Below are 21,988 nucleotides of genomic sequence, written 5' to 3' on the forward strand. Positions count from 1 at the left end.
GCTAACAAGGCAAGACTGCTGCCTGCAGCCCAGATGCTGTTCTTGGCTGCTGCATAACACAGGAAAGGTTTGGAGGAGACCTGGATGGAATACAGAGGAGATAATTCAAAGGCACTCTTCATGCTCACCTGAGGACCATGTCTTAAGTGGGGTCATGGTCTTTTTACGGGGACGGAGGCAGGTTGAAGAGGCGCCTTTATATTTCCACTTTGGGAGAAAGGGGACTGGGATAACTGAGAAGTCAGGTTCAAGAATGAAGTTCACATTGAGATTGATCCAAGTTTACATTCTTTTCCTTCAAGATTGTTTTAAGGTCTCAAGAGCTAAACATATAATAAAGAATCCAAGAAACTTCTCTGTTCTGTAGTAGAGCCACAATATAAGAGAAATGGCTCCAAATCCAAAGAAAAAGACCTAGGAGGATGGAATTAGCAGAAAGGACTTCACACAATAGCGACCATTCCTGCCCTTATGTTCTTTATTCCTCTTTCTGTAGTCCCCATATCTAATCCACACATCTCGTTTCACTGTTTTTCTAAGAGATTTCTTTCACTCTGATCTCCGCCAGACCTACCCTGGCCTAAGTCACCATCACCCTGAGTGTCCTGTTTCTGTTCTTCCCACCCTAGCAACCATCTTCCTGCAGAGAGCAAAGTACCTCTTTAAGATATAAATTGGGTCACACCACGCTCTTGCTTCTAGACCGTAAGTGGCTGCCCAGTGCACTTAGAATGAAAAGCAAACTCTTTCTCTTGGCTTACAAGGCCCTCTGTAGTGTGGGGAGTCCACCTTGGTGACCTCTTATCACACCACTTTTTTTCCAGCCATGGAGACTTTTCTTTCTGTTCTTTGCATAGTCCAAGTTCTTTTCACCCCCAGAGCTCTGCACAGACTGGCCCCTCTGTATCTAATGCTCCCAAGTCTGCTTCCTTCTCATCCTACAGGTCTCGTGTTAAATGGTACCTCCTTAGAAAGGTAAGTTCCAGCCACCCTGCTTAATTAGATGCCATTGCCTCCACAGGTTACCTTGTTATAACAACTGCTTGCTCTCTGCATAGTACTACTCCCAGATTGTTTTATTATTTATGAGCTCTGCTGGGGCAGGGAACTTTTTTTCCCCTCTCTTCTCTTTTTATCTAAAGCCCAGCAAAGTCCCCAGTAATGATACTGGCTTGCCAACCTTCCCTTCTGCTGGGTTCACCCTGGGCTTGGGTCTTGGTTTAACATTTTCATCTTCAGGGAGCTCTTCTGTGACCCCTAGCCTATGTCAGACTCCCTGTTCTTTGTTTCCATAACCCTCTACACAATCCCTGCTGTAACACCTTCACACCTCGCGGTACTGATTGCCTGTGCTTGGCCCCCCTGTTATTCTCTAAGACTCTTATTGGTTGTGACATTCGCTGTCTTGTTCACTTTGGCAGCACGGGCACCAGCATCATGCATGGCATGTAGTAAGAAATCAGGCAATGGTTAATAGAGAGAAATAGTCATTGAGAAAGAATGTGGGGTGGGCAAAAGAGATAAAGCATTCACAGTTTTTATAGAGTAATTGACTAACTGGCAGATGAATGAATTAATTCATATATTACCTATTGATGGTCACTTCACACCCTGATGCCTAGTCGTGGAAGATACAGCACCTAGCATGAGCAGCTTTCACTTAGTCATGCAAAAATATCCATTTACACACATTTCTTGGGAACGTTCTGTGCACCAGGCCTCAGTTACATGCTGAGGATGTGAATAAGGATATGATAGAACAGAAGAGAGGAGGCAGATTTATGAACGTTCATGCTAGGAGGCAACAGGGTAAGTAGCATATGAATGTTAAAAAAGAAATGTATTTCGAACCCAGACTTGTGCAGATTTGGAAAGGGACTGTCCTCAGTCTTGAAGGATGGGGAGGACAATGTAAAGGTACCAGGGCAGAGGAAGGAAAAGCTGGGCTGAGCACTGCGTACTGGCTGGGACACGGGAGTTTTGCAGCTCCCTGGGAGCTAAGAGGAGGGGAAGGTGATGGGCCCAGAGTTTGGGGTTCCCTGCACGGACATGAGGTGAGAATGTGAGGCTGTATTCAATGGAGAGGAATCTTTTAGCAGGTTTGAGGTTGAGGGGTGGCCTGACTGTGGGGGTTTTAGGAGACAAATACAGGAGAGGAGTCCTGAAGCTGGGTAGGGAGAGAGACTGGATTGCCTTTGAGAAGCTTAATATTCAGGCATGAGGTCTCCAGAGCAAACTCGAGAAAGAAGCAATCAGAATGGAAACGAGAGAGAATAAAAGAGACTGTGCAAGAAAGAAGTAGAAGACTAGGGTGGCAGATAGCTCTTGGGACAGAGCTCCGAGCTAGAGGGAATGATACAGTGAATATACCATGAATACATGACGTGTATAGGGCAGCATGCTCCATGTGCTTTCCTACCTGACTATTTGACTCTTGCTAACTTTATAAGGTAGGTACTCTTATTACCCCTGCTTATACTGATAGGGAAGCCACACTGATTTCTTTTTAAATTTTTATTTATTTATGTATTTATTGGCCACACTGTGCGGTATTCAGGACTTAGTTTCCTATCTTGATGCCCCCTGCAGTGGAAACTTGGAGTCTTAATCACTGGACCACCAGGGAAGTCCCCACACTGCTTTCTAATTAAACATTTGCTAGTAAGAAAGTGTGGTGTCATCTGATGATACCACTCTAATGGCAGAAAATAAAGAGGAACTAAAGAGCCTCTTGATAAGGGTAAAAGAGAAGAGTGAAAAAGCTGGCTTTAAACTCAACATTCAAAAAACTAAGATCATGATATCTGGTCCCATCATTTCATGGCAAATAGAAGGCAAAAAAGTGGAAACAGTGACAGATTTTATTTTCTTGGCCTTTAAAATCACTGCAGATGGTGATTGCAGCCATGAAATTAAAAGATGCTTGCTCCTTAGAAGGAAAGTTATGACAAACTTAAACAGTGTATTCAAAAGCAGAAACATCACTTTGCTGACAAAGGTGCATACAGTCAAAGCTATGGTTTTTCCTGTAGTCATGTATGGATATGAGAGTTGGACCATAAAGCAGATTGAGTGGTGAAGAACTGCTGCTTTCCAATAGTGGTGCTGGAGAAGACTCTTGAGAGTCCCTTGGGTAGTAAGGAGTTCAACCCTGAATATTCATTGGAAGAACTGACGCTGAAGCTGAAACTCAACATTTTGGCTACGTGATGCGAAGAATTGACTTACTGGAAAGACCCTGATGCTGGGAAAGATTGAGGCCAGGAGGAGAAGGGGGGACAATAGAGGATGAGATGCTTGGAGGACATCAATGACTTGAAGGACATCAATTTGAGAAAACTCAAATGGACATCAATGAGCAAACTCTAGGAGAAAGTGAAGGACAGGGAAGCCTGGTGTGCTGCAGTCCATGGGGTTGCCAAAGAGTTGGACACTACAGCGACTGAACTGCTGCTGCTGCTAAGTCGCTTCAGTCGTGTCCTACTCTGTGCGACCCCATAGACGGCAGCCTACCAGATTCCCTCGTCCCTGGGATTCTCCAGGCAAGAACACTGGAGTGGGTTGCCATTTCCTTCTCCAATGAATGAAAGTGAAAAGTGAAAGTGAAGTCGCTCAGTCGTCTCCAACTCTTTGCGACCCCATGGACTGCAGCCCACCAGGCTCTTCCGTCCATGGAATTTTCCAGGCAAGAGTACTGGAGTGAGGTGCCGTTGCAGTCCACGGGGTTGCCAAAGAGTTGGACACTACAGCAACTGAACAACAACAGTGAAAAAGTGTGGTGTAAACTGTGTTTTTTCTTTTGATAGTACTTATAGACCACTGAGGGAAGTCACAATATTTCTGTCACTACTTCCTTATTTATAAAACAACACTAATAATTTTATAAATTTCTGGTAATTAAAAAATTATAAATGCTTATATTAATAATTCCACAGAGATAAAGGTGTTATTATTAAATTGTCTTTTCTGCTTTATTTTCCATATCTTAAAAATCCACATGAAATGAATAGGAAATAAAATGTCAATAAAGTGCCTGTGAGTCTCTTAATTCACTAAGTAAAACTCATGTGTAATTCAGTTTTCCCCAAAGATAAGTGAAGACCTTACACAGATTTCAGAGAAAGGAGGCATTATCCAAGCAAGCCTTTTCTGCTTGATCAAAATGCACAGTATAAGCAAATTAAATTGATTTAAGCTAGCATGACATCAACCTAAAACAAATGGGTTTTAACATTTAAGAAAAATCAACCTATTATTTCTGATGTTTATCTTTCTTCTCAGTAAAATTTTCTTTTTCTAAAGAACAAAGAACTCTTTTTTCTTTACTATCTTAGTAAAATAAACATGAATTAAAATGTAAAATCGAATCCCTTCTGTTCTGACACTTGAACAGTCAGATCTTAATAATTTTTGAAAATAAAAGTCCAACTAGCTTGATAACATTAGAGACTACCTTTCTTCTGTACCTTTAAAGTTTAAATGAAAAAAAAAAAGATAAGGAAGAATTTGCCTTATGTAACCTCTTTGGAATAAATTCATTTAAAATTTGAAGATATGCTGAAAAAATCATTTTAAACCTTGATCCATCTTTTATTTACTGTGTTTTATAGTAGACAAGTCATTTATTTTCTTGTTCCATTGTCATCGATAACAATAATTTAAAACCAGCTAATAAACATTATGGTTTGTTAGAACTGCTACCGATTAAATCTTAAGTGTCTTATACATACAAATATAAACAGAATGTAATTAGAGCTATTTAAAGAACCCATTTTTAACTTAGATTAACCATACTTTCCATTTGCTGAGGATAAACACTCATAAATGAAAACCATTGCTGAGCAAGAAGCAATTACTTCAGTTTAAAATATTAATATGCACAGACTTTTTAAAAGCCATGGAAAATCATTTATGGACTGCACCACATAGACTTAAGTCATACCCAGAAGGAAGAATGGGGCAACATCCTGTGTCCTAATCTAGAAGCAATCAACTGGGGCATGGTGTGTCCTCACCTTTAGGGGCCCATTAAACTCTTGGCTTCGATTAACGTGATAGTTGTATATATGTTCAAAGGGTGATTTAAAACCACACGTACATGCACTTAGAAAGAAAGGAGAATTTTACTGTCGAAAAAATCAACTTCATCAACCTCTTTCTAGGAAAAATTGAGACCCACTTATAATCTAACCTAATAACTGAGCTGAGCATACAGTCTGGAAGAGAAGGAAACATAGCCCACACATCATAATTGCACGTCTTTCCTAAAATATACACAAAAATATATATTGAGTCAATTGAACGCAACTAGCTAATTAATTCCACAGTACTTTTTGGTGATGTTAGTAGGCTGAGTAAAACCTTGGTTTGGGCTGGAATTATACTCTCTGGTTAAATGCGTGCATTTTTAGTTGCTACTATGAGTTAACCACAGGTCAAATCCAGTTACAATGAGCATCATTATCACAAAAGGCTTCCAAGCTGGTCCTAGAAGTTCTCAGAATGGGGCTTTGTTGATTTCATCACAATGACACCACTAATGCAAGAGCCCAGACAGACTTATTAACCCTTGTGTGCCTGAAACGGTCGCAATGTTTTGGATCTTTGGTTAGGTCTCTGAATATAAAATGATTCTGGGTGGGGATGTGGTTATTTTCAACATTACAAGACAAAAATCCAGAGACTAAACTTGTCCCATTAACAGTTCATGTCTGCCTATGGCTGAAAATATAATTGGCATAGCATTTTGAAAGGGGACCCATTTTATTCATGACAACCAAGTTTCAATGTAGATGAATTTAGTAGATGATAGATAGTTATGGTGATGTGCCATGAATTATAAGTGAAATTTATAGGACTTTATCTTTTGATATCATTTACAAAGTTATAATCAATTATTTTTATTCTGAATTATGGAAGGCTTCATTTTCATTAAAGGTAAGGAAGTAAAATAGCTTCAAAGGCTGAGATGAAAAAAAATCTTAGCAGGGTGATTTTATGGTTGGCCTTAGGCAAAAATTACCCAGCAAAGGGATGTTTGTCTTGGATGCCAGTCCCAGTTCTTTCCAGTGATCTCCTATCCTATCCTGGCCACTGAAGCCTCCCAGGGCCCTTTGGGTGCTTGAACATATATTCCCTCCCTTCCCTCCATTCCCATACCTACTCTTCTTATGTTATTTTGTCCAGGCTTTAGTCTTCAACAGAATTTATTGTTATTACTCTTCTCTTCTTTTTCCAATTTAGTATTTTCTTAGTCCCTTCTTCTCACTGATACTATCTCATTTAAAAAATAAAGTCCTACGAATTCAATAATAAGGACCAAAGATTAATGCTTCATCTGTGCCACATAGTATATGTTCATTTACAGAAGCTTTCTGGATAAATGTCTAATCCAAAGTACTGTCTTTAATGGTAGAAATTTCTGGTTCATTTAGAGGCACTGAAATTTGAAGAACTTTCAAAATACACTGTATAGGTGGCTGCATGCTCTATATAATGTTTAGAGCCAATCATGTGTCTTTCATTAATTATCTTTAAGAAAAAGGGCCAGGTCATGTGTCTTCAGTTTATAATTACCTTGTGCCATCACAAGGCTTTTAAAAAAAGTTTCAACCAAAATTCAAAACAGTGATTTTACTGAACTACTACATTATCTTTCCCGAACCTCAGAAACACAAAGCATTCCACTGATTGGATTGTTCACTATTCAACTTACCGAATCTCGTAACTTGGAGATTATGATAGCTGAGTATCCTGTGCATCTCCCCAGTACCGGCCACCCCAGCACACACAAGTAGGTGGTAACTGTGTTGCTTTGTTAAACAGAATGTGACCCAGATTGCTACCAAGATTAATTTGAAACAGAGACTTATTACTGTTAGCACATCAAGGAGTGACTAAGTTGTGTTCCATAACTTTATAAAATTTTATAACTCATCAACTAAATAGCCTGAATTAGTTGACTTTATTGTTTGGTAAATGCTTGATAGCCAATAGATTTAATGCATTGTTAATTATCTTATTCTCCTTAAAATAGTATTTTCACTTTTATAACCAAGAATATTAGAGGCTAATTAGAAATCCAGTAGTGTGAATTGTAAATTATGTATAATTACAATAAAACTACTGAAGAATAATACACATTACTTATAAATTGTGACACTGTGATAAATTAAAGCAATTACAGGTAAACCAACAATGTTCTTTAATTAAGTACTTAGGAATGAAAATTTGTGCTTTGCATTTACAATAACCTATAAGGTTGGGGATTGCACTTATAGCTTGTGTGGAAATCGATTGCATTCTGCCGTGATACTCTGCTAAGAATAACATCCAAGTTCATTACTGTCATTCTGCCATTATCATGTAAAAACACCCAAGATTGTTAAATGTAAAATGTGCTGACAGCCAATCAACCGTGCTTCTTAATATAATTATAATTATGTCACTATCTCTTATTATGCCTTTATGAATCTGAGAAAAAGTTCATATTTCCACAAGTCTTTAATATTGGTTGCAAAGGAATAGAAGATGCTTTGTCACAAGTTTATTGAAAATACTATTGTATTTGACATTAGTAAGACTATTCATTCTTATAATTATCTTACTGCAGCCTGCCATTTAAAGATGATAACAATAGTTTATGTATTGCTATATCTGTTTATTATATTCTATACTGTTATAATGCTGAGGTAATTCTTTGACATATCCACGTTACAATCAATGTCACAAAATTGACATCAGTCAGTTCAGTTCAGTCGCTCAGTTGTGTTCGACTCTTTGCAACCCCATGAATCGCAGCACGCCAGGCCTCCCTGTCCATCACCAACTCCCGGAGTTCACTGAGACTCATGTCCATCAAGTCGGTGATGCCATCCAACCATCTCATCCTCTGTCATCCCCTTCTCCTCCTGCCCCCAATCCCTCCCAGCATCAAAGTCTTTTCCAATGAGTCAACACTTCACATGAGGTGGCCAAAGTACTGGAGTTTCAGCTTTAGCATCATTCCTTCCAAAGAAATCCCAGGGCTGATCTCCTTCAGAATGGACTGGTTGGATCTCCTTGCAGTCCAAGGGACTCTCAAGAGTCTTCTCCAACACCACAGTTCAAAAGCATCAATTCTTCGGCGCTCAGCCTTCTTCACAGTCCAACTCTCACATCCATACGTGACCACTGGAAAAACCATAGTCTTGACTAGGCAGACCTTAGTTGGCAAAGTAATGTCTCTGCTTTTGAATATGCTGTCTAGGTTGGTCATAACTTTTCTTCCAAGGAGTAAGCATTGTTTAATTTCATGGCTGCAATCAACATCAAAAGACCACCTTCCTGCCCTTAATTCAAATTGTGTGTGTTTGTGCAGATGCATGCAAACAGGTTTCTGGAGTAGAAAGAGAAGTAGTAAAAGTTGGTGAGATGGGAAGAATTGGAAGGTTCAGATGACAAGAACTGGCTGACCTGAATTTAAAATATCTTGAAACTTATTGTAAAGAAAAGTATATAAAGATGAATACTAAAAAAAAAAAAACCACAAAAACAAAAACAAAAAACCAAGAAAAGAATTCTGACTTATCCAGGAATATAAATTTATTAATTTGTCTTGAGGCATTTGAAAGAGGAAAGTGAAAAAGTTGGCTTAAAGCTCAACATTCAGAAAACTAAGATCATGGCATTCAGTCCCATCACTTCATGGCAAATAGATAGGGAAACAGTGGAAACAGTGGCTGACTTTATTTTTCTGGGCTCCAAAATCACTGCAGCCATGAAATTAAAAGACACTTACTCCTTGGAAGGAAAGTTATAACCAACCTAGACAGCATATTAAAAAGCAGACATTACGTTGCCAACAAGGGTCCATCTAGTCAAGGCTATGGTTTTTCCAGTGGTCATGTATGGATATGAGAGTTGGACTATAAAGAAAGCTGAGCACTGAAGAATTGATGCTTTTGAACTGTGGTGTTACAGAAGACTCTTGAGAGTCCCTTGGACTGCAAGGAGATCCAACCAGTCCATTTTGAAGGAGATCAGTCCTGGGTGTTCATTGGAAGGACTGATGTTGAAGCTGAAACTCCAATACTTTGGCCACCTGATGTGAAGAGCTGACTCATTTGAAAAGACCCTGATGCTGGGAAAGATTGAAGGCAGGAGGAGAAGGGGATGACAGAGGATGAGATGGTTGGATGGCATCACTGACTCAATGGACATGGGTTTGGGTGGACTCTGAGAGTTGGTGATGGACAGGGAGGACTGGCGTGCTGTGGTTCATGGGGTTGCAAAGAGTCGGACAAGACTGAGCCAACTGAACTAAATTACTTGAGGCATTAACAATTAAAGTTCTCTAAAAATTAAGGAATGCCTATACTAGTAACATAACAGCATGCCAGATCTTCATGTGTGATCATCTGTGTCCAACTCTTTGTGACCCCAAGGACTATAGCCCTCCAGGTTCCTCTGTCCATGGGATTTCCCAGGCAAGAATACTGGAGTGAGTTGCCATTCCATACTGCAGGGTATCTTCCTGACCCAGGGATTGAACCCATGTCTCTTGCATCTCCTGAATTGGCAGGGGGATTCTTTACCACCTGGGAAGTCATGTCAAATATAGTACAGAGAATACCCTAGAAGGGAAAGCTATGTACTAGGTAGAGGTTACACATGTTAGTCATGATTATCAGGTCACAGATCTTATCTGCCTTGCAAACTAAGTTAGCCTGTTAATTTTCACAAAAGCCAGCAGAAATCATTAGACTTTTAGGTCAGAGGCAAAGGACTTTGTCACTCAAGCATAATAATTAGGACGAGCATCATCATGTGTGTGTGTTGGTTTCCCTCATCCCTGCATGGGAGTGATACAGAAGGGTGCAGATGATTGCTATACACATGGTGGGTTCATCCTGCAGCTGAGGAACATTGAACTTGATGAGTCCATTGTTTTTATAGCAAGCACTGAGCAAATCTGCCTTTATTTCAGAGGTAGACATTATATCATCTGTCTAAGTTGCTCTCTGTCAACATGACCCTGAGGAATGGTCCCAGTAAAGAGCAGTCATAGCTCTGCATTCTTGACAAACCTAGCAAGACATGAAGAAGTCCATGAGACCTGCAGAGGATTTTCTTTTCCAACATGCAGTATAAACATCTTTGGAATTTGGTGTACAATGAGATAAAAAGACAACCTTTGTCCATTGGCTTCAAGTTCAAAACTCTTCCCATGACCATGCTTACTGCTGTCTGTTTAGTTAAATCTTATTAAAATTGGCATAAGAAACTTCTGGGGACAGTTTCCCTTTGGTAGATAGCTCCTCTGTGAATGCAATCTCAATGGATTGCATTCACTCTGCAAATTATCTGCGTCTAGTCTGTCACGTACATTGAACTATTTAATCATGTCAGTTCCTTTCCTGTCTTCAGTTCAGCTGACTTTATTAATTTCACTTTAGAAGTACTGAAATGGTATTTTCACCTGTTTTTTCACATCTTGACTTACTTGATATACGTATATTATAAGGTAGAGGGATTGTAGAGGCTCCTAATTATCATCTCCAGCTTATCGTTGGGCTTCCCTGCTGGCTCAGTGGTAAAAATTATGCCTGCCAATGCAGAAGATGCAGGTTCAGTGCCTGCATTGGGACGATCCCTTGGAGAATGGAATGGCAACCCACTTCAATATTCTTGTCTGGAGTATCCCAAGGACAGAGGAACCTTATGGGCTATAGTCCATGGGGTCACAAAAGAGTCAGACACAACGTAGCAACTAAGCAACAACAAGCTTATTGTTAATTAGGCAGAGTGATCCATTGACATCTTTAGGCCACACGGCCATCTGATGTGGCCAGAGCCTTCATAACGTCCAAACTCAAACTCTATGTATAATCAGTGCCCAACTCTTCCAACCCTTTCAACACTTTCATGAAAATTTTGTTGTCCTTCTGCAAGGCACACTGATTTCTTTGCTTTGAATTGACTTTCTGTGCTCAGGATGAGCAGCCGTGGTGGTCCCCTGTGCCAAATTGGATGCTATGTAACTTCATCGGGAAGGACCCCTAAAGAAAACAGGTTTATTATATCCCTCTCCTGCCATCTTTCAACCTACTTTCAATAAACTGTGCTTCAGGCTGCAGGGTAGGATCTCAAGTCATCTTCTATAATGACTCTCAGGTTAAAAAAATTAGGTGTGGCTTTATTTATTTATTTTTTTTTAATGTTTTTTTTTTTTTATTAAATTTTAAAATCTTTAACTCTTACATGTGTTCCCAAACAGGTGAATTCAGTGTAAGACCAAAACTTCACATCTAACTTATTCTTCCCAACACACTGGTGTGTGTACATGTGTACACACATGCATACACACACACTAGGGACTATTTTAAACTGGAAAAGCTAAGGTGGTAAAGAAGTATGATGGGGCTTCTTGCTCAGCATCTGTCTCCCCAGCTCCTAGCTGGCCGGGAAGGTCTTCTCTGACGGGTAGGCAGCGCATTCCCAATTCAGCTATTTTCTCCTTGGGTTGGCCTGCTGGTTGGACACTCTCACTGACCTTTGGTTTTAGACTTCTCAAAAAAGTCAGACAGCATTTTCTGGATTATTCAACCACCAGGAGAGACATGCTAAAGTTTTAGGTGACTGTCTTGAAGTTCTCCTCAATTGCATAATATTTATGGAAAATACACTCCTCCCCAGTGTCATAGTACCATGTTCATCAAGTTCCCAAAAGAAACCTACCTTCTCTACTCTGATCAAACTTCAATTTCCCTTTTATATCCTGGAGGTGGTTGGGCACCTGTATCACTGATTTCAGTTTTTATATTTTTTGGTTTATTTATTTTTGAAACTTTTTTGGATGGGAGGTGTCTCATCTGAAACTTTGATATAAGCAGTAGAAACAGTTTCTAATCCTATGAAAATTGTTTTATTGTATTTAATTATTTTTGAAAGTTTATTAATGTTTTTCTTACTACATTACAAGCTTTTTGAGAAAATAGGGACCACTTATACTTTTTTTTTTGATCAGTGGATTGGAGTTATCAATTTACATGCCCTTAGGACAGAGGGGTGATAGGATTATAGTAACAAGTAATACAACTAAAAACCCTCTTGATGAAAGTGAAAGTGGAGAGTGAAAAAGTTGGCTTAAAGCTCAACATTCAGAAAATGAAGATCATGGCATCTGGTCCCATCACTTCATGGCAAATAGATGAGGAAACAGTGGAAACAGTGTCAGACTTTATTTTTGGGGGCTCCAAAATCATTGCAGATGGTGATTGCAGCCACAAAATTAAAAGATGTTTACTCCTTGGAAGGAAAGTTATGACCAACCTAGACAGTATATTAAAAAGCAGAGATATTACTTTGCCAACAAAGGGCCGTCTAGTCAAGGCTATGGTTTTTCCAGTGGTCATGTATGGATGTGAGAGGTGGACTGAGAAGAAGGCTGAGTGCCGAAGAATTGATGCTTTTGAACTGTGGTGTTGGAGAAGACTCTTGAGAGTCCCTTGGACAGCAAGAAGATCCAACCAGTCCATTTTGAAGGAGATCAACCCTGGGTGTTCTTTGGAAGGAATGATGCTAAAGCTGAAACTCAAGTACTTTGGTCACCTCATGCGAAGAGCTGACTCATTGGAAAAGAAACTGATGCTGGGAGGGATTGGGGGCAGGAAGAGAAGGGGACTACAGAGGATGAGATGGTTGGATGGCATCACCAACTCGATGGATGTGAGTCTGAGTGAACTCTGGGAGTTGGTGATGGACAAGGAGGCCTGGCATGCTACGATTCATGGGGTCGCAAAGAGTCGGACATGACTGAGTGACTGAACTGAACTGAATACAAATAGAAAGAAATAAGGAATATTGAGGTTCCTTTTCCTTCTTTATTTTTTAAAGAGAAGCCAGAAGTCTCAAATTTTATGCAACTGATAGATTTATTAACTGAAGGCATATAGATACATTAAAATCATATCTGCACAAAACCAAAATAAACAGCACATTTATTTTAACATAAAAAAATCACTCCATGAATAGGAATAATGGGAATATGCTTATTTAATAATTAATATTAATAATTAATCTTTCTAAATAATTAGATGTTTCACTTTTGCATTTGTTGTGGTTAAGCTTTAATTGATTTAAATAATTGGAATCTACTTAACAAATTGCCTTTTTCAGCTGAAAAAATAGTCTTTTGGTGAACTACCTTAATGAAGAGGTTAACTTGTTCTTTTATTACTGTTTAACTTATGAAAAATATTAAAATGTTTACCTTCTGTTTCAAGAAAATCAGTTTCTAAATAAACAGTGCTCAACAGTTTGAATTGTCCCAACTGTTTTCTAAAAGTTGAAGAAAGGCTATTAAATATTTATCATCTTATATTGTGTTATTTACTGTTATGATGAATATGCAAATTTTATTAATGTTATTCAGTAAGCCATGAAAAAATTATAATTCATGAATGGAAAGTTAAACGTTAACAAGCTAGTTATTTGGAAAAAAATTAATCCACAATTAAAATACATTGTCTGTGAGTAAATAAGCCATACTAGATTTTAGAGAGAAGGAACTGAGGAATGCAATAAATAGAAGCCTAAGAAAATATTTAGTATTTTCAGGACGGCGAAATAAAGGAGTCTTTCAGAAGTGTGAGAAAAGATGCTAAAAGTAGGGATTTGCTGGGGGCTCTTCCTTTCCTAAGGGCAGTGGAGGGGCAGGCAGAGGTGTTGTTGTCGGATTCTTCATCTCCCAAAGCCCTCCCTCCCAACCTCCAGCACTGACGAAGAGGCTATCTTCCTACTGACACAGGAATGCTATGGGAATGCGAAAGTTAGGGCTTTCTCCCTAACTGAAGATTTTAGCTCCAGGATATAGATTAAAAAAGAAAAAGAAGAAGAACAATTATAATTCACGGAAAGCGTCTGGGTTTCATTAAAAGTAAAAAAAAAGAAAACGGTTTAAAAATTATTACATGCTACAGATAACTGGTCTAGTACCAGTTGGGCCATTTCTATTGATGTCCTCTTGCCCTGATCTACTTTTCCATTTCCCATACATATCAGCTTCAAATATATGATCTAACATACTGGTATATACTGTCGACTTATCATTTTCCGCAAAATAATGTAGGCTCTATAAATGTAGGGAACCTTTGCATCCCCACATGCTCATCAAGTACCCAGAAGAGTGCCTGGTATATAGTATGTGCTCAATAAATATTTGTAGAATGTCCTGTAAAGAATATGTAGGAAAAAAGTGACCACAATATTGAAAGATATTGTAGAAGACTCGAGAAAAGACTGCTTCAAAATCAGGGGAAATAATCAAACCGTTAAATATATTTTATGAAGGCTCTCAAATCACTTAGACATAACCCATCCAGTAAATCTCCAGACCTGTTGCTTCTACTCTTCAAACATCGCTTAACCATATCTCTCATTTTCTATTAGTATCACATCTCTAGTAACCCCTTTCCTAGACATTTAAAAAATGTCCTTGCCTTTTCATTTCTAGCCTTTTACATCCAATAAATCATCTCTAATAATTCATAGCCACGAACCATTTAATGTATTACTTCTGTGATGTGCATTAGATATGTGAGTTTAGAGGGTTCCTGCTTTCATGGCATTTATAACTTAATTTTGGATACAGGCATTAAACAAGTTGTGATATAACAGATGAAGAACTAAAGAGCCTCTTGATGAAAGTGAAAGTGGAGAGTGAAAATTTTGGCTTAAAACTCAACATTCAGAAAACTAAGATCATGGTATCTGGTCCCATCACTTCATGGCAAATAAACGGGAAAACAGTGGAAACAGTGACAGACTTTATTTTCTTGGGCTCCAAAATCCCTGCAGATGCTGACTGCAGCCATGAAATTAAAAGATACTTGCTCCTTGGAAGAAAAGTTATGACCAACCCAGACAGCATATTAAAAAGCAGAGCCATTACTTTGCCAATAAAAGTCCGTCTAGTCAAGGCTATGGTTTTTCCGGTGGTCGTATATGGATGTGACTATAAAGAAAGCTGAATGCTGAAGAATTGATGCTTTTGAACTGTGGTGTTAGAGAAGACTCTTGAGAGTCCCTTGGACTGCAAGGAGATCTAACCAGTCCATCCTAAAAGAAATGAGTCCTGAACATTCATTGGAAGGACTGATGCTAAAGTTGAAACTCCAATACTTTGGCCACCTGATGCAAAGACCTGACTTATTTGAAAATACTGTGATATTGGGAAAGATTGAAGGTAGGAGGAGAAGGGGATGACAGAGGATGAGATGGTTGGATGGCATCACTGACTCAATGGATATGAGTCTGAGTAAACTCTGGGAGTTGGTGATGGACAGGGAGGCCTGGAGTGCTGCAGTCCATGGGGTTGCAAAGAGTCGGACACAACTGAGTGACTGAACTGAATTGATATAACTACTTGTTTAATACTGCTTGTAATTCTCTCTCTATAGAATTACAGTCGAAATTTGATGTTGGAAAGATAGTTTGCCCTGAACTATAACTAAGGCGATGAATGTTGTCTAGAATCTTAGAGAAGAATCTTTTCAAAGAAAGTGATGTGTAAGATGAGATTTGAAAGAGAGTGAGAGTCAGGCATTCTTAATGGATGAGGTAGTGAGAATCATTGAAAGGGAACAGAATATGCTAAAATCCAGAGGCAGGAGGGCTAGAGAGGCATGAGTTATAACTGGGTGGAGACAAGACAATGTATGACTAGAGAGGGGAAGGGGGGATAAATTAGGAGATTGGGACTGACATACATACACCACTATGCATAAAATGTATAACTAATAAGAACCTAATGTATAGCACAGGTGAAGAAAAAGATAACTTTGTAACTAGATGACCTTGATACAGAGATGCCCCCCTCCATCTATTCTGTCCCTTTACAGTACTAAGTTGTTTCATTTGGGAGGCAGTATCTTTGGTGTGTGATCCCAAAAACTAAGGTTCAATGACTCCATCCTTTTGGGGTTTTAGCAACATGCCTTATTCTTGGTGGATCATAAACATTGATATTTGCTAAGTGACTATCAACCTATCTAATCTGGTTGATTTCTATGCCACTGGCATGTGTGCATTTTAATATATGTAATTGTTGAATATTAGCCAGTTTTTTCTCCCCCTTTTAGTGGCTCATTACCTGTTATAGCATGCTATATCCTGGTTTATATAAGAACAGCTGTGTCTAATATATTCCTGTAAATCACCCATGTTCATTTTCATACAGGTATTAGACTCAGCAAATATGTGTCATGTGGATTTTTATGTGCGAGCCTCTGAACATCACAAAAACTTCCCAGAGCCAGAGATAACTGCACTGAATCAGCTGTTCCCAAGTTTACTTTTAACTATCGCTCAAATTAGATATCTATGAGCTCCCCTCAGAGTCCAATCCCAGGCTGCCAGCTGCTCCAGATGTAAGAAGCTTTTATAGCTTTCAAACACATTTTATCTGTCATCATTTTCATCAACAGGAATATCTTTCTCTTTATTCTCTTTTAGAGAACCTGGTAAACAAGGAAAGAGAAAAGCTTGGCTTTATTGTAACTCCAAAGAGGTCAGTCTGTGTGTGTGTGGGAAACCCCAGCATGTCTTTCTTTGCATCTCTTTCTATGTAGTTCTTCAAAGGTTTATCAACCAGCACCTTAATCCATTTGCTGAAGATACTCAATTTTCCAAATGTCCTTTTGAAATTCATAGAAAATTCAGCTTGTGGTTACAGAAAGAGATGAAGAATGCAAGGAGGGATACATTCTAATTTTGTTTTTACACTTGCGAATCAAGTGTTCTGAATGAATTCCCCTTTTTCTCCTCTGTAAAATGGGCAGTGATTTTGAAAGGGTGAAAAGATGAAAAATTATTATAAGGAAACTTTTAAAACTAGTTACTAATGAACTCATATACATTTTGATCTAAATCACAGAGCTAAGGGTATACTGAAAGAAGTTGGTACAGACAGAAATATTTATCAAGCAAAGTTCACTGCAGCATTGTTCTTAGTAGCAAACAACTGAAAAAAATGAAAGGAGTCTATTAACAGGGGGTTGAAATGTAAATTATGAAATATCCATATAATGGAATATATAGAGTCACTTAAAAAGTCACATAGTTTTGCATGACTCATAAGGAAATATATCCAAGAAGTAGCATTAAGAGGGATAAGGTGATGGCACCCCATTCCAGTACTCTTGCCTGGAAAATCCCATGGACGGAGGAGCCTGGTAAGCTGCCGTCTATCGGGTCACACAGAGTCGGACACGACTGAAGTGACTTAACAGCAGCAGCAGCAGCATTAAGAGTAAAAACAGAATCCTTATGCAGTACATTACAGCATGTAAATTAAAAAAGAAAACATATACATGTAGCTGGTATATGCATCAGCATTTTGGACTGAAACAAAAAAGCTGATAAAATGATCAATTTTGGGTAAAATAATTGAGGATGGTGTCATCACTATGTGTTCTACTTCTCTACTCCTGTCCATGTTTTATTTTCTTTGTAAAATAACAGTGAATGTTACATGAACAGTATAATAATGCAACTTTTCAATTTTCTTTTGTAAATGATTGTTAAAGAAACAAATGCCTATTATCTAAAAATAGATTATTAAAAATAAATAAATTTCAGTGGTCTTATTGATATAAAATATGGTTTTATCACACAAAGGATATAAAAAATCAGTAGCAGACTCAAATAAATTAAGTTTAGGAGATATGCTGCTTTCAGGAATGTGGCATCGAGCAGGTTAATGCCATTAACTGTAAGTGGGGGGAGTATTTTTACAACTCCTTTTAATTGAGCACCTACTTTTCCCTCTTTGTTCTCACATGCCTAGTTTTCAGCCACAAAAAGGTTTAGAAGGCATATCATTGTTCACTGGATTTTGTTACTTTTTAAAATCTGAAAATCACTACTAGGTGTTGGGAGTGTAATACGGGAATATTCTCTCCAGCTGGGTTGAAATATTCATGAAATGCAGAGGAACTAGAACAGAGTCAGAGGACTCTGGAACCTGAAGGAGGCCTCCGAGTCTGCCCCCAGAGTTGTCTGTTAATGTGGCTAGACCCAGGGCATTTCAATGATTTTTCCAGGGTGACCTAGATGGACTGAGCACTGGTTGTGTGTCTGATTGTCCCAGTGCAGTGTGATGTCTTGTCGGTAGCAGTCTATGTTCTGTGGTCAAGCAGACTCACCAGCAGACTTGAGAAGTTAAGTTTTGAGTTGCATCATTAAAGAAGGTATCAACCTTAATGAACTATGATATGAATTGTGTGTTTGCTGTTATGATGTTATTAATACCTACCTGGTTCAGTTCCTGCAGTAACTATATATGTATATATGTGTATATATATATATATATATATATATCAATAACCTCAGATATGCAGATGACACCACCCTTATGGCAGAAAGTGAAGAGGAACTAAAAAGCCTCTTGATGAAAGTGAAAGAGGAGAGTGAAAAAGTTGGCTTAAAGCTCAACATTCAGAAAGCAAAGATCATGGCATCTGGTCCCATCACTTCATGCGAAATAGATGGGGGAACAGTGGAAACAGTGTCAGGCTTTATTTTTGGGGGCTCCAAAATCACTGCAGATGGTGACTGCAGCCATGAAATTAAAAGACGCTTACTCCTTGGAAGAAAATTTATGACCAACCTAGATAGCATATTCAAAAGCAGAGACATTACTTTGCCAACTAAGGTCTGCCTAGTCAAGGCTATGGTTTTCCCAGTAGTCATGTATGGATGTGAGAGGTGGACTGTAAAGAAGGCTGAGTGCCGAAGAATTGATGCTTTTGAACTGTGGTGTTGGAGAAGACTCTTGAGAGTCCCTTGGACTGCAAGGAGATCCAACCAGTCCATTCTGAAGGAGATCAGCCCTGGGATTTCTTTGGAAGGAATGATGCTAAAGCTGAAACTCCAGTACTTAGGCCACCTCATGCGAAGAGTTGACTCATTGGAAAAGACTTTGATGCTGGGAGAAATTGGGGGCAGGAAGAGAAGGGGACGACCGAGGATGAGATGGCTGGATGGCATCACTGACTCGCTGGATGTGAATCTGAGTGAACTCTGGGAGTTGGTGATGGACAGGGAGGCCTGGCGTGCTGCGATTCATGGGGTTGCAGAGTCAGACACGACTGAGTGACTGAACTGAACTGAACCAAACAGTGGGAGTAGTAATACAAACCTCTACACCTTGCTTGAGCCTTTCCCCATGTATCAACTCTGTGACCCACTTTAAGGTTAATTGCTCTGTCTTTCAGTTGTACCTAGTTTACTCACCTTTTAAGGGTCATACAGATAACTGTGATAACCTATTTTATCACCTATACTGTGTAACACTCTTTTATTCTACCCTGAAAATTAAACTGTCTGCAAACCCCATAAAATGCATATTAAAACATCATGAGCAGGGTGCAAAACATTTTTGCATAACGACAGGTTTAATTTTGTTTAGTCTGTTAGCATCTACTCTTGAAAAGGAGGTTCTGAGATTTCCTATTTATGCTCCTAAATTCAGAATAGTCTAAAATGTCATTTTTATTATTCCTATATCAGAGTCCTTAAAATTAAAAACATCCATCAGAAAATGGCTGTCTTCAAAATATATTACCCAATATGGAATGTAAATATTAAGTTTAAATATTTTAAAATTAAATTATTATTTAATTTATAATTGCATGAGCATAGTGTAGTTGGGCTATGGGGTAAATAGATCTGTTCACAGGCAGAAATATATGTTCTCATATCACTTTAAAAGCCACAAACCCCCAAACCTTCAGCAATCAGACTGAGGATAGGAAAATTGCTGAAAACCAGGGCAAAACTATCATTTCTGAACATTTCAAATCAGTTCTTGATCCCCGAAAGTAACTTTCAAAAATATGCTCACATTGAATTTTCAAAGCTGCCTCCATGTCACCAACAAAATGAGAATCAACTGATATTATTTTTAAATGTAAAAAAAAAACCTGTAAATAAATCAAGGAAGGAAGGAATAAGGCAAATGTAGTCTCTTTCACCCCAGGTATAAAATATACACACATGACAATTTTATTTAAAAAGAGGACTTGTGTGGCTTAATGCCCCAGTCTTAAAACACAGTTAAAATTAAGAACCTGAAAATACATGTTACCATTATAAGATCACAGAAACATTCTGGGCAAGAATTTGGTTTTATATAAATTGTTTCATACGATGTCAGTTCTAATAGTAGTGAAGAAAAATGTATTTAAATGTGTAGCATGCCTCATGCTTTCCAGAGCATTACATGGAATTCATTATTTATTTGTACTTCACAACACTGATGCAAGTACCTTTCCACTTTGCTCTAGGAAGTATCTCTTTACACAAAGCAGCTTTCAGAGTCTGCTCAAATTCCACTTTTCTGTGATTCCTTCTGTGACTGCCCCAGATGGGAGTAATTCCCCTTTTTCTGAACACTTATGGGGTTAATTATCTCATATGGCAATGGCATTGCCTCGTGTGAGGTTTTCCTTCCTTTTAGGATGTATCTCTGAGCTGTATCTTCCTTCATCCCCCTCTCCTCTTCCCTGACCCACCTTTCACCCCTCAACTATGACACCTGGCATATAACTTTGGTCAGGATTTACAACAAGGATGGCTGTGGTCCGAACATCTCTTAAAGAGACACTTTTTGTGGTTCCTAGTGCTTGACAATGCTTGTTGTTCAGCTGCTAAGTTTTGTCTGACTCCTTGCGACCCTGTGGACTGCAGCACGCCAGGCTCCCCTGTCCTCACTGCCTCCTGGAGTTTGCTCCAACTCATGTCCATTGAGTTGGTGATGGCATCCAACCACCTCATCCTCTGCCGAGCCCTGATGCTGGAAAAGACTGAAGGCAGGAGAAGGGGGATGACAGCATTTACCTAACATTTAAAACTTTGGGAAATTTCACTTAAAACTTGGAATTTCTAGTTTCTTTAGATGAACGAGAAGATCTGATGACTCTGGATTCATACTCTGTCATGGCAACAGTTGGCTGGGGTCGAGAGTGGCTTCTCACTTTAGGATGTGCACAGGTGCACCAATGGGAGCTGTCCTGCTCTCTGATGCACTTCTACTTTGAAGCATCATCAGGAATTCATGACTGAGAGTTTTTTTTTGTTTGTTTGTTTTTTTAGTTTTTTGGCTGTATCACTAAGATCATGTGGGGTCTTAGTCCCCAACCAGGGATCGAACTCATGCCTCCTGCAGTGGAATCAACCACTGAACCACCAGGGAAGTCCCTTGACTGCCTTTTTTTTTTTTTTTTTTTGATGGCAGAAGACTATTTATCTGTACCCAGATCTCTATCAAAAGTGAGTTGACAAAAGAAAGCAAGGAGGTCATTGAATGGCTTCCAACCTGTAACCCTGATTCTCAATACGGGTTGGCCTTTGCAGACATTTGAGTTTAGACTTGGAGGTGAAGTAAGAAACTTAAGAGCACATGGTCTGTGCAGCCTTGGGAAGCCTTGAGATTTGATCTCTGCTTTGTCACTTATTAACTGTGAAGCCCATACTTCTGATCTCTTATCTCAAAAGTGGAAGTAATCCCAGATAGTTTTCTTATGAGGATTAAGAAAAGTAAATAAATAATAAATACTTAGCACATTATCTGCTACATAGTGAGCCCATGCTGTTGCTGCCACTAAGTCGCTTCAGTCGTGTCCGACTCTGTGCAACCCCATAGATGGAAGCCCGCCAGGCTCCCCTGTCCCTGGGATTCTCCAGGCAAGAACACTGGAGTGGGTTGCCATTTCCTTCTCCAATGCAGGAAAGGGAAAAGTGAAAGTGAAGTTGCTCAGTTGTGTCCGACTCTTAGTGACCCCATGGACTGCAGCCCACCAGGCTCCTCCCTCCATGGGATTCTCCAGGCAAGAGTACTGGAGTGGGGTACCATTGCCTCCTCCGAGTGAGCCCATAGTATATGATAAATATTATTACTATCCTTCCCATGTTTAAAGTTAAGAAATTCTTTTGAATTGAGCTCTCA

Source organism: Capricornis sumatraensis, chromosome 4, assembly GCF_032405125.1.
Source record: "Capricornis sumatraensis isolate serow.1 chromosome 4, serow.2, whole genome shotgun sequence".
In the NCBI taxonomy this organism is placed as follows: domain Eukaryota; kingdom Metazoa; phylum Chordata; class Mammalia; order Artiodactyla; family Bovidae; genus Capricornis; species Capricornis sumatraensis.